This window comes from Heptranchias perlo, chromosome 21 (genome assembly GCF_035084215.1).
Source record: "Heptranchias perlo isolate sHepPer1 chromosome 21, sHepPer1.hap1, whole genome shotgun sequence".
Taxonomy (NCBI): domain Eukaryota; kingdom Metazoa; phylum Chordata; class Chondrichthyes; order Hexanchiformes; family Hexanchidae; genus Heptranchias; species Heptranchias perlo.
This window is the reverse complement of record NC_090345.1, coordinates 31,065,591-31,078,999: the sequence shown is the minus strand read 5'-3', so window position 1 is coordinate 31,078,999 and position 13,409 is coordinate 31,065,591. Positions and strand designations below refer to the sequence as shown.

Genomic DNA, 13,409 nt, shown 5'->3' with positions numbered 1-13,409 from the left:
CAAAGAATTAAAAACAAACATACCCATCACTTCCTGCCATGTATTCTCTATATTCACAATTCAATGTTTACTCTTTTATGCACTTGTGAGGTGAATAACTAACAAAATTGAAAAATAATTGTGGAATGACTTCAATGGACTGTCAAAGCGGTGGTGGGGCGGGGGGGGGGGGGGGGGGGCGGAGGGGGGAGAAGGGGGATGGACCTGCAACAGCCCCGTTCCAGCCAGTCGGGTTAGATTAAAATTGGGGCTTATATTGTTACCAACACATTTTCTTTTTCTGCAACCAAAGCCACAGCTCCCTGGATGACAAAAGAGATAGAGAGTAAGATGAAGCAGAAAAAAGGGGTGTATGACAGGTGTCAGGTTGATGACACAAGTGACAACCAAGCAGAATATAGAAAGTTCAGAGGGGAAGTGAAAAACTAAATAAGAGGGGCAAAGAGAGAGTATGAGAATAGACTGGCGGCCAACGTAAAAGGGAATCCAAAGGCATATAAATATTAAATGGGTAGTAAGAAGAGGGGTGGGGGCGATTAGGGACCATAAAGGAGATCTACTCATGGAGGCAGAGGGCATGGCCGAGGTACTAAATGAGTACTTTGCATCTGTCTTTACCAAGAAGATGCTGCCAGAGTTTCAGTAAAGGAAGATATAGTTGAGGTACTGGATGGGCTAAAAATTGATAGAGGTAACAGAAAGGCTAGCTGTACTTAAAGTAGATAAGTCACCGGTCTGGGTGGGAAGCATCCTAGGTTGCTGAGGGAAGTGAGAGTGGAAATTGAAGAGGTACTGACCATAATCTTCCAATCCTCCTTTGATATGGGGATGGTGCCAGAGGGTGTAAGGATAAACCCAGCAACTATAGACCAGTCAGTTGAACCTCAGTGGTGGGGAAACTTTTAGAAACGATAGTCCGGGATAGAATTAACAGTCACTTGGACGAGTGTGGATTGATTAGGGAAAGCCAGTGTGGAAGTGCATGAAGGGATACTTGACCACTTCCACATTAATATGGTCAAGTATCCCTTCATGCACTTCCACACCAGCATGGATTTGTTGGAGGCAAATCGTGTTTAACTAACCTGTTAGAGTTTTTTGATCAGATAACAGAAAGGGTAGATGAGGGCAATGCAGTTGATGTGGTATTTATAGACTTTCAAAAGGCGTTTGATAAAATACCGCATAGTAGGCTTGTCATTAAGATTGCGGCCCATGGAATAAAGGGGGCAGTAGCAACATGGATACAGAATTGGCTAAGTAACAGGAAGCAGAGAGTAGCAGTGAATGGTTGTTTTTCGGACTGGAGGGAGGTGTACAGTGGTGTTCCCCAGGGGTCGGTGCTGGGACCACTGCTTGATATATATTAATGACTTGGTTGTACAGGGCACAATTTCTAAATTTGCAGATGAGACGAAACTTGGAAGTGTAGTGAACAGTGAGGAGGATTGTGATAGATTTCAAGAGGCTATAGACAGGCTGGTGGCATGGGTGGACACGTGGCAGATGAAATTTAACGCAGAAAAATACAAAGTGATACATTTCGGTAGGAAGAACGAGGAGAGGAAATACAAACTGGAGGGCACAATTCTAAAATGGATACAGGAACAGAGAGATCTGGGGGCATATGTGCACAAATCGTTGAAGGTGACAGGGCAGGTTGAGAAAGCGGTTAAAAAAGCATATGGGATCCTGGGCTTTATAAATAGAGGCATAGAGTACAAAAGTATGGAAGTCATGATGAACCTTTATAAAACACTGGTTCGACCACAACTGGAGTATTGTGTCCAGTTCTGGGCACAATAGGAAAGATGTGAAGGCCTTAGAGAGGGTGCAGAAAATATTTACTAGAATGATTCCAGGGAGGAGGGACTTTAGTTAAGTGGATAGACTGGAGAAGCTGGGGTTGTTCTTCTTGGAACAGAGAAGGTTGCAAGGAGATTTGATAGAGGTATTCAAAATCATGAAGGGTCAGACAGAGTAGATAGAGAGAAACTGTTCCCATTGGCGGAAGGATCAAGGACCAGAGGACATAGATTTAAGGTGATTGGCAAAAGAACCAAAGGTGACATGAGGAAAAACTTTTTTTACACAGCGTGTGGTTAGGATCTGGAACGTACTGCCTGAAGGGGTGGTGGAGGCAGATTCAATCATGGCCTTCAAAAGGGAACTGGATCAGTGCTTGAAAGGAAAAAAATTGCAGGGCTCCGGGGATAAGGCGGAGGAGTGGGACTAGCTGGATTGCTCTTGCATAGAGCCGGTGCGGACTCGATGGGCCGAATGGCCTCCTTCCGTGCTGTCACCTTTCTATGATTCTATGCTCATCCTTGGTCAGCTGTCTTTCACTATCTACATGCTACCCCATGGCAACTTTATCCAGAAGTCGGTGCTTAGCGTTTATCCACAGCTCTGCCTCACTATTTCCTCCGTTCATCTGAAGGTTATTGAGACAATTTCAAACTGCCGGTCTGATAGCAAGACCTGGATGAGTTAAAACTTCCTCTAGCTGAAAGTTGGCAAACTGAGTCCATCCTATTCAGCTCCACTCAGCACCTCAGTGGCTGCCATCTCAAGCTGAGCCAAAAGTGTGAGACCTTGGCATCCTGCTTGATCCTGAACTCAGCTTCCCCCTCCACCTATTATCCTCCATTACCAAAATCCCTTTCTTTCATCTCTGCAACACTGCCCGCTTCTATCCCTATCTCTCTCCTTCTGACGTCCAAACTCTAGTCCACGTCTCTCCAATGGTCTCTTAGATGGCCTCACTGCATCAACTTCAATGCCACATCTCTTGTCCTCACGTTCATCAAGTCTCACACTCCCATCACCCCAACCTGTTCATGCTCCACTGGTTCTCCGTGCCCCACACACGTCGATTTCAAACTTCTCATCCTTGTTTTTAAAGATCTCCATGGCTTCACCCCATCTTACCTCAGCAACCTCTTCTTGCCTTATGTCCTTGCATGCTCCTTCTGCCCCTCAAATACTAAACTTCTCTGCCTTTTGCTTCCTCCATTTCATTATCAGTGGCAGCTTGTTCAGGTACTACACACGTGGGGGGGTAATTTTAACCTCCAAGAATGGGTGGGTTGCTTAGCTTTTTGTGGATTCTGCAATAGAAGCGGATTTAACCACTCCTGAATGTGACTCTTGTGACTTCTGAAACACGCCGTTGAAACGGAGGCAAGTTACAGCCGAAACTCATTTGGCCCTTTAAACTAGTGATTGACACATCTCAATGAAAGGTGAGGTAGTGCAGCTGGGCACACAGTTCTCTCAGACAAACGTTTGACTGGGAGTTCTTTGTGTTTAGACTGAGATTTCTTTGTTGAGACTGAGAATTCTTGTGTTCAGATAAATTTACCTACATTTTGGAGCCCCTCAAACTGACAGGATCAGGATAGGAGGCGCAATGGATCTATTCCACAGTACATCTGAGGAGGAGGAAAATGAAGATGGGGAATCCATCACCAGAGCAGCCGTGCACATTGCTGCCTGTGATGCCGGGATACCCTCATCTCTAACAGGTTCTCATAATGAGATGAGCAAATTGAAGACTTTGAAATACTCAGGTCGCCTGGAACAACCACCACCGCTACCCACCCCCGCTCCCTTTGCTCAAAACAGTCCTTGAATCACGCATACACCCATTGTACATGTGCCCAATGGGTGGCATCATGTCTTGGCATTCATGATGAAACACATGAAAGGGCAAATTCACAAAAGGGACTCAATAAGGGGCAAGACATGGCAGTGGTGGTGATAATGATTAAATTTAACGTGCCATAACAAAAAAATATATAGATTAACAACATGACAGCTCGTCAAGCACCCTTGTGCGTATTCTTGGTGAATTACAATTGCTTAGCCTTTCTCTTTCTACTGCTTCTACGTGGTGCATCCCCTCTGGCTTCAGCAGCAATATTGGCAGGTTGTTCAGGTCCCTGCCCTGACTGCTGAGATGCTCTCGGCCTACGACCTCTGGGTTTTGGACCCCATGAGGGCCCGGCAAATACTGTGCAGGGGCAGACTCGGCCATCGGGAGAGGAGGGAGCATTGCGGGTACAAGTTGAGGGGAGGGAGCAACGGGTGAGATGCAAGAACGCTTTGAGTGGAGTCCCCACTTCCACGTCCCCTTTCGCCATCATCCCTCTCCCAGGCCAGCAGGTTGGTGAGTAGATGTGCCACATTGTAAGGCCACGGCTAACGGGTCTGTCTGCCTGTTTAAGGCAGCAGACATGTTGGCATTCAGACTCCGCACGGCCGATATCATGGCCTCATTTGAGAGCCGTACTTGAAGCTCAACGGATGCTACCATTCTCTCCAGCACAGATATTCTCGCACTTACCTGCGTCACCAATCCACTAGCGATGGAGTTGGACTCCTCCATCCTCTTTCCTATTGTGGAGAGTGTGCATGGCACTTTTTCCATTACCTCAAAGTTGCTGCTGAACATCCAGCATTCTCTTTCCAAAGGATGGCCCCCAGGTTTCAGCATCTGTGGCAGCTGAGCAGAGCTTGGAGAGGAGTGCGCCCCCCAACTCAGACTCTCCACAGCTGCCCCTGCCACCAGTGTCTGCTCGTGCTCACTTTTGAGTGGTGAATCACCAGGTGACAACCCAACTAATTGTCTAACAGAACCTACCGAAGTGCGAGTATCAGCGCTGGTGCATGACCACGTCCTGTGATGGTGCACCCTCAGAAGGAATGAGCTCCCCTGAGGAATTGCTTTCTTCCATTTTTTCTGATTCCTCGTGAAGTCGTGAAGGCCCTGGAAGATAACAGAAAGTGATATTGATGATTCATTGCAAAAGTGACAATCTTTCCAATGACCATATTGAGGTCTGGCACAGTTACATCACTGATAAAATCAATTCATCACGTGTGTGAAAGATGTTGAAGTTCTGTCACCAGCCATCTGCGGGTTGCCAGTCTCTCCATCTCCGATGGATAGGCATGTGACGGTCCGACTTATTTCCATGGCCTCCTCCTCCACATCTGTCACCTCCACTATGTGGTGGGCCACCTCCAGTTCTGCTCCTCTCCTTTGTGTTTTGCACTCTCTTCTACAAGGGGAGAAAGAACAGACCGGTGAGTGACTGAAGGTGAGGTATTCACCCTATGAATGCATTGCTATGGGTGAGGCTGACCATGAAAGAGATGCATCAGAGGGTGACCATCAGACAGAAACATCACACTGCATCAGGAATGGGGTGAGTGAATAAATAGGCTGTTGAGGAAGTGCATAGAAAGTGAAGAATAGTTGCTGCTGCTGACACTTAAGTGGGTGCGAGGAGTGATGTGATGGGGTAGGCATGTCAACAGAGGATGTGGGTGAATCAGCAACTGTGCTCACTTTTCCTGACCTGGCCAGGTCATTAAAACGCTTCCTGCACTGAACCCAAGATCTGGGCACGGTGCTCCTGCTGCTCACCTCTTCTGCCACCAAGCATTTTTGGTTACAGAGCCAAGTTTCTTCCTGCCATCCATTGAAAGCATTACCTTCCTTCTGGCTCTCACTGCAGCCAGCAGTACATCCAAGAAGCATCATTAAATCTAGGGGCAGCATTTGCTTTCCTGGACTCCATTTCTTCTTTCTCCTTCAAAATCCACTTTTGAACTGGCCCTTTAAATAGTGGGCTTTAAATCACGACATTCAGGTGCACACTAGGCCTGCTGCGCAGCTTGGAGACACGAAACCCGGAAGTAAAGGTAATTGACTGCAATTGAGATGTAATCGCAGATTTAAGCATACTCACTTTGCCTCCAGATTCCCCCAGCGCAAATCCACAAACCCACTGACTTCCCCCTGCCATGCTAAAATCATGGCCTGGAATCTTGCTCAAAAAGAGAAATGAGAGTGATGCACTTACGGCAATGTCTCTGAAGAATACTTGGGATTTAACGACAATGTCAGATCAAGAATCAGGCTGTCAGACAGAATGTAGCAACCACCAGTATCCAAGATAGTTAAACAAAATCGATTGACATTTTCTTGCCTTGTCATTAGAATGTCTGGTAATAGACTTCATAAAAAGTTGTAACTGTTGACTCCAACAGAAAGACCCAAAATCTTCCATCTGAAGGGAAGAGACGAGGGTTACAATAAACTATAACAAAGTTGGAGTTGTATTTTAAGCATAACCTGGGTGGAGGCATATTTTGAAAAGTATAAGTTACACTGACTAATATTCACCTGTTTACTTCATAAGGATCTTTACATAGTGTAAAACCATATTTAGTAAAGTGAGTGACAAAAATGTGAAATCAAGGTGAAAATAATATTACATTGTATATTTTACATCAAATGAGCATCAAAGATGAATATAGACAGTTACAATCCACTGGGTTTAGGTGCTATTCCAAAAACATTTGAGTTGTGCTCTTCCAGTTACTAATGTTGCACGATTCCTCAATTCTGTAACTGCCTTTTAACTGTCTAGTGTGATTTATACTTGCAAGTGAATCAGCTTAAAATTTGGACTATTTTTTAAACTCACTGCTAACATTCATCTTTTTCCAGACTTCACTGACAGTCTTTCTAGGTAGAATCCCCCTGTCTACCTTTCTCCTGTACTTGTCAATGATAAGCTGTGCTTCTTGATGCAGTGTGGTAGCAAATCCTGTTTACAAAATTGAAACAAACAACTTTCCATTACAGACGAACAAAAGAAAAGTAGCTCCCTTACTAACTCCACTTACCTGAAATCAGCTATAATGGCATTACAATTTTAGTACCATTTCTAATACAAGTAACAATAAGAGAGCATTTGCAGTACAGATTTAATGGGCCGAATCTTGCTAGAAAAATAACGGCGAGTTAACGACACACTCCGTTATTAATGCAGCAATCGGCCAGCAAGTTCAGGGGATTAAGCGATATGCCGTGAGTTGTGAATCTCCAGAACTGGCTGGTCGATTTATGCCACTCTGCTGTTTGCTTTGCACAAACAGCATCTTGCCCTGAGCCTCCCCGATATTAATAACAACTTGCTGGATTTGCATGTTAATTGCCCATTAAACTGGCATAAATCTTCACTACACCATTCCAATTTACACACAAGTCAAATATATTCAATTTTATAATGTTTTTCCAAGTTATTGTTATTACTAAATTGAGAAATGGAAAATCAACATTTAAACACAATTCATAGCAATCAGAAACTAACCCTGCGCTGAGAGCTTCTGTATCATTACAATTAATGTAAACAATTAAAAACAGTGGATGTCCAAAGGGACTTAAGGGTTCAGGTACATAGATCATTGAAGTGTCATGAACAGGTGCAGAAAATAATCAAGAAGGCAAATGGAATGCTGGCCTTTATATCTGGAGGACAAGAGTACAAGGGGGCAGAAGCTATGCTGCAGCTATACAAAACCCTGGTTAGACCGCACCTGGAGTACTGTGAGCAGTTCTGGGCACCGCACCTTCGGAAGGACATATTGGCCTTGGAAGGAGTGCAGCGTAGGTTTACTAGAATGATACCCGGACTTCAAGGGTTAAGTTAAGAGGAGAGATTACACAAATTGGGGTGGTATTCTCTAGAGTTTCAAAGGTTATGGGGTGATCTGATTGAAGTTTATAAGATATTAAGGGGAACAGATAGGGTGGATAGAGAGAAACTATTTCCGCTGGTTGGGGATTTTAGGAGTAGGGGGCACAGTCTAAAAATTAGAGCCAGACCTTTCAGGAGCAAGATTAGAAAACATTTCTACACACAAAGGGTTGTAGAAGATTGGAACTCTCTTCCGCAAATGGCAATTGATACTAGCTCAATTGCTAAATTTAAATCTGAGATAGATAGCTTTTTGGCAACCAAAGGTATTAAGGGATATGGGCCAAAGGCAGATATATGGAGTTAGATCACAGATCAGCCATGATCTTATCAAATGGCGGAGCAGGCACGAGGGGCTGAATGGCCGACTCCTGTTCCTATGTTCCTAATTAATGGTCAAAAAAGTACAATTTTAACAAAAAATGTTTGGCAAATCTTTTATATTTGGGAACGAAGAAAAGCTGTGCACATTTGTGTCACCATAATGTCATTCACATTGACTTGATGAAGCATTTCAATCTGATTTAGATGTGACAGCATGAATGTGCAAAAAATAGAGAAAATTGACTATCCTTTTTTCACAAAGACAGTGCTTCTTTAAATTTTGACCTAAATGAAACTGAAATGATGTCAGAAGCACCCACAAAGCAGTTGAGGCAAATAGTCTAAGTTATACTCTTTGGACTATATTGTCCTCTCCAGGCTATGTGTAATGAAGAAATGCCAGATATACACAGATCATTTGTAAAGAGAAAAAAACAGGTTATGACGTTGCGGGTATTTATGCGTCATCAGAAATGGGGATTTCTCAAGCCTCTGCGTATTTCCAAAGATTTGTGTTTGTCCAGGGGAATTCCTTGCCAAAGAGCGTTTTTTTGACAATCAATGTCAAACAAAAATTATAAGAAAGTGGAAACAAGACTTCAATTTCTCTAAAAATGTTTTACATAATAGTTTCTTTCAGCTTTCTGTATATGTGTGTGGTACACATCTGTTCTTGCACAAGTCTGTGCAGTAGTAAGAGGATGAAACCCAGGAGCATATCTGTCGACAATTCATCAGGGTGACTGGAGCGGCTCGGCAGGTAGAGGTAGCATGAGAGGAGCTTTGAGAATGGCTCAAGCATAATCAGGTTTGAGAGAAATTGGTGTTTGTCATACTTTGACCCTGTGGCCTGTGTGACATGTCGCAGATAGAAAGGGCCAAATTACAGCCACTATATCCGGGAAGGGTTCGAGGTAGTGAGGAAAGCTTGTACAAATGATTAGTTTGATTTATTTTACTTCTCCCCATACAAAGTCCATCCTTATTTTAACCCATTTCATTGATTGAATCCAATTCTGTGTATGAAGCAAGTATGTTTTTTAAATATTGCATTACTGACAACAATTTTAGCAGATTTTAGGGCAAATCTCTTGTCTTAAATTTTTACAGATTTCTGATGCCTTTTGAAATAAGTAAATTCATAGAAATGATAACGGTTCTGTTTTAACCACAACTCATATGTTAATTAGAATGACAAAAAAGAAGTTTGCTTATTAAGGCCTTATATAAAGGGGCAACTTGCATAGAATCTTTCAGAATTGCTCAACTCCGATTAAAAAATAATTTTAAATAATATACTCACAATCAGGCCTGAGAGAAAAGTGAAGGACAGGCATGTTGTCCACGTTTTTCTACAGCACTGGCAGAAGTGAATGATACAGCAAAGTTTTCATAATCAAAGCATAGATTCATTAGCAGCCATGAACCACTGCAGCCAGGGATATTTGCATGGGATGGTCCCATTGCACAGTTTCTAGTGTGTTCTGTTACTGTGCACCATTAAATTTAATGGACATTGTTACAGTTATGAAGATGCTAGTTGCTTTCCTTGTTGAGTGGTGTCTAATAACTGCCTCGGGTCAGTTTGGTGTACTTTGGAACTTTAGAACTATCCTCTTCAGCATGTGGGATGAATGACAGGCCATAACATATATTTGAAGTGATGTAATCTTATTTAGTAAAATGAGTAGTTATGATATTTGAGTGCATGTCTGATGTTGCAGGGCATGTATTGTGAGTGTCAATTAATTTTCCTAAGTGCCCCTTGTGTTTTCTTTTTTTATTTGTTCTAAGGATGTGCACAACATTGACTAGGCTTGATTTATTACCCATCCCTAGTTGCCACAAGAAGGTGGTAGTGGGCTTTATATAAGGCCTTAATAAGCAAACTTCTTTTTTGTCATTCTATTTAACATATGAGCTGAGGTTAAAACAGAACCATTATCATTTCTGAGGTTAAAACAGAACCATTATCATTTCAAAAGGCATCAGAAATCTGTAAAAATTTATGACAAGAGATTTGTCTTAAGACAAGACAAGAGATTTGTCACAAGAACTGTTGCAGTCCTTGTGCTAATGGTCCTGATAATGTTGTTGGTAAGAAATTCCACAATTCCGACCCAGAGACGGTGAAAGAACGACAGTATGTGTCCAAGTCAAGATGGTATGTGACTTGGAGGTAATGGTGTTCACATGATTTATGAACTTTTGCATATTGCTTCTTCTTGTATCCTCTAGCAGAGAGAAGTGACAATTGATGGGTGAGCCAACTAATGAGATGCCTGGGATTCAGATAGGCTGCTGTGACGAGCAGTGGAAAGAATGTCTTGTGCTGTAGTCAATAATTTGAGATGGTGCTTACAGCCACTTGTGTAGGGCAACATTGTGTCACAGTGCCACCACTTACATGATTATCACTTGGCTGTTCCTGTATGCATGTTACTGCTGGATGCTGTTGCCTCACAAGGCCCAAAGATCTGTTGCAGCATAGAACAGAAGACCTGTGAGAGATCTTTGAAGACCTCTCTGATGGTTGTCTTTAAGCCTACTCCAAACAAATTAAAACCTATCTTCACTATTTCTTGGATCATGGATCTAAAGCAGCCATAGCAGTAGTGGGAGCATTTATGAAACAAGTTCCCATTGTATCCAAAGTCCATATTATTAATGGACACTGTAGTTGCCACTGGTGTTGCTCCCTGCTCAATGGCAGATGCACTGCAGACAACTTTTCTTCTCTTGCTTGCACTGCCGTGGATGTAAAGTTAAGTGTTTTATGACAGCTGTTTAACGAGCTTCTCTGCAGGGCTTCTCAGATAAACTTCTAAATCTTCTGCCCATGTGATACTTGAGCCAGCGTTTCTATCTTTTCTTTCAATCTGCCCTGCTCCTAACCTCACACAGTAATTTTTCCACCTGTAGTGCAGTAGGATAAAACTTTATTGCTTTATTCATTTTTGAGCGCAATGCCACTGGCTTTTTCTGGAAGTGGCTAACTTCCCGAAACCCAAAGGACGAAGCATAAAAAGTAATAATTCAAACAGGAGAAAGTTCTTCAATTTATATCAAATACTCTGTTGTGAGGTGAAGAGAATTCTTCAAACAAAAAGGAACTAAATAAGGCCAAGAAAAGAAAGAAGTATGCAAGACATTTAGAACAAAATAAAAGGAGATCAGAAAGCTACAAAAGAAGGAAAATGACAAGTCAGGCTCCTTTATGTACATCGTGTAACTGACCCGGGCTCCTCTGGTCATATGGTGCTTCTCATATAGCCCAAGACATTGGCGCAGAGACAGGGTTGGATGAATGAGATAATCAGTTGTGGAATTAACAACAGACCAACATGGCAGCACATCACATGCTGGAGTACTGTGGCTATGATCATCTGGACAGATCACAATCCTGCTGTCCAAGCAGGCTTTGTCTTTCTGATCCACTGCCCAACCCCTCCCCCGCAACCACATTCACTCAAGCTGAGTTTATTCTCCAAAGTATAAATGAAAGATCAATTAATCTTTTTCTTTCTTTCTATCCTTCCACCTTCTTCCAACATCACTGATCTCCTGGTATCACAGCAAATTCTGTGGACTCTAGTTGCAGACTAGAGGACACATGCATACATTCAGCCTATCTGCCTACCGCCAGAACTGGCTTGACCACCTCAGGCAATTCCACCTCTCCCTCATTGCAGCTCGATCCTCCTATTATCCCAAGTTCATCGTGCAGGTCAAGGAAAACTCCAAATTCTTCGTCACCACAAACCGCCAGGTCTGATCTCCCTACATGCATCTCCATGCACGGTGTCAGCCGTGGCTCAGTGGGTAGCACTCTCGCAGTCCAAGCCAGAGATTGTGGGTTCATGTCCCACTCCAGAGACTTGAGCGCATAATCTAGATTGACAGTTAAGTGCAGTACGAAGGGAGTGCTGCACTATTGGAGGTGCCGTCTACCAGCTAAGACGTTAAACCAAGGCCCCGTCTGCCCTCTCAAGTGGACGTAAAAGATCTCATGACACTATTCGAAGAAGAGCAGGGGAGTTCTCCCTACTGTCCTGGCCAATATTTATCCGTCAACCAACATCACTAAAACAGATTATCGGGTCATTATCTCATTGCCGTTTGTGGGACTTTGCTGTGCGCAAATTGGCTGCCGCCTTTCCTACGTGACTACACTTCAAAAGTACTTCACTGGTTGTAAAGCGCTTTGGGATGTGAATGGTGCTATATAAATGCAATTCTTTCTTTCCATTCTCACCTCTGAATCATTGTTTCCAAAAGTGAAGCCATCAATTTGGCTGCTTCTGGTTCCTCTGCCCCTATCTTCTGTTCTCACTCCTCTTCCTATAAGTTCATCCCCATTTCTCCTTCCATCTCCCACCACCACCGCCTCCCCCCCTCACGAAGTTCAGTTCCTTCAGTGAAGCCCACTAACTACTATTTTAGCATCAATCCATCCCAGCTCCTGCGCACCCATCCTCCCCTTCTCGTCAACATTAAAAAAACCTCCCTAACTTAAGGCATTATTCCAAATGCTTTCAAAACCACCATTATCATCTCTCTTGAAGAAGTCCACACCCGACCTCTCTACCCTTGAAAACTACGATCATATATCTCACCTGGCCCTTTTCTCCAAGATCCTTGAACAATGTGCTCATTGCTCTTACCACTTCCTGTTCAAATACCTTGAATCTGGTTTCTGTCCAGCCCACAGCACCAAGACTACTCTGATCAAAATCACCAATGATAACTTGTGTTACTGTGACCATAGATCACTGTCCCTCTGATACGGAGGATAAGTAGTGACCGCACTGGATCGGATAGAAGTGCTCTCTCCAGAGGCTGTTCAAGCTGGGAATAAATATGACAGCTGCTACAAATTGCTTTAATCCACAATTCAACTGGTTCTCTCCACGTTGCAGTGGCGAGCCAGAAATCCATGGTGTCTAGTAGCCCATGTACAGTATAAAATCTCAGTTAAAGATTCTGGAAAAAAAAGTAGGGAATCTTGAAGTGATTTGTTACGTTGAACTTAGAAAATAATTTAACATACCAGTGATTGTTAAGTAATGTATTGCTATCTAATCTGCTGAATTTAGCTGCTGTATAATTTTAGTTCTTAGAATAGATTTCGATTAGTAGTTTTGGCCTGAGCTACATGGTCTGTTAAAGAGCTGTTTTTCCTGCCAATTTGCAGAGATAAGGAATAATGCAATAGCACCTATAATACTTCTGGTGCATACTCTAAGTTATAAGGTTCACTGTTCATTTTGGGGCGCACTATCGTAGATATTTTGCATTAAAAAATCAAGTTTCAGTTCATAAGAAGTGTGGACTTGCCTATGGCAGAACATATAAATAGATGGAAAGTACCCTGAATTATAACAATCCTCTTAAAAACATGAATGTGAAGAATGCAGCTGAAAACAGTCTAAAAATAACAAATGTAAAATATCCACTTGATATTTGTGTATACACACTACATGTATAATTGTCTTTCCTCAACAAGACGGTGTGATTTCTATTTTGTAC

The 13,409-nt window shown here is 42.8% G+C and overlaps 1 protein-coding gene across 3 annotated transcripts in view; it reads right to left on the bottom strand.

Annotated features, from left to right (window-relative positions):
* Positions 1-13,409, bottom strand: part of LOC137340315 (leucine-rich repeat-containing protein 27-like) — a 57,439-nt gene that overhangs the window by 29,618 nt on the left and 14,412 nt on the right. The window lies entirely within an intron of this gene.